This window comes from Mus caroli, chromosome 9, assembly GCF_900094665.2.
Source record: "Mus caroli chromosome 9, CAROLI_EIJ_v1.1, whole genome shotgun sequence".
In the NCBI taxonomy this organism is placed as follows: domain Eukaryota; kingdom Metazoa; phylum Chordata; class Mammalia; order Rodentia; family Muridae; genus Mus; species Mus caroli.
In genome coordinates this window covers 83,642,500-83,643,507 of record NC_034578.1, presented here as the reverse complement: position 1 = coordinate 83,643,507, position 1,008 = coordinate 83,642,500, and positions in this window count along the sequence as shown.

Below are 1,008 nucleotides of genomic sequence, written 5' to 3'. Positions count from 1 at the left end.
AAAAACTAAGTCAGTTTAAGTTAAATAACATCTGAGTTATACCTGAGAGGCCAGCAGCTGCTTGGTCCTTGAAGCTGGTCCCCAGCACTGGAGTTGTCCTACTGCAGCTGCCTGTCACTGCAGAGAAGGCCAAGTGCCTGGCAGCCACTCAGCCCATAAGGCTGAGTGTGTCAGCAGTCTCAGTCTGGCACTGAAAGCCTGGAAGGTTCCTGGAGAGCCAATGATCTTGAGTTTTGACACACTGGTTCTGACATTAGNATAAAGCCTCACTGCAGCAACAGGGCAAATAATTCAACACCAGGGACAAGCTGGACTGCTGAAAGGTGCTACCCACCCTGAGAGGGCCTTGGCCATGAGTTGAAGGCATCAGGACAGGTCTTCCAGTGAGAGGTCAACTCAGGAGATTCTAATTTGTAGCAAGTTGGCATTAAAACCAACTGCAATGCTTTGGTTTTATTTAGTTCAGCACAAATCATCACTATCACCAGCACCATCGTCATCAGCAGCGGCANCGGCAGCATCTTAGGCAAGGTCTGTGTAGCCCAGGCTGGCCNGAAACTCACTATCAATTTCAAGATGGCCTTGTACTCATGGGCCTCCCAAAGCTGGAATTATTNATGTATCCCACTTAGTTCAAATGCTTAGATTCTTTTTGAACATTTTCTCTCAGGTCTCTGACACTGGTTAAAGCTGAAGGCACATACACTGGAAGCCAGGATGCTCTGCTCCTGCCCTACAGAGCCTCTCTTAGAGACCCCTGTATATATAGAGGCTCTTTGCCCTGATAATCTCCCCTTGGTCCATACATACTTGTTTTGGGAGTTAACAATCCTTAGGTGAACAAGTGATTCTCCCCAAGAGCCAGTGTCAGGCTAGNGAGATAATCCAGTGGGTAGAGGCACTTGCCACCAAGCCTGAGTTCAAACCACAGCCCCACATGTTGAAAGGTGAGACAGACTCCTGCAAGTTATCCTCCTAGCTCCATGCACACATCTACCTGCGTGAGCA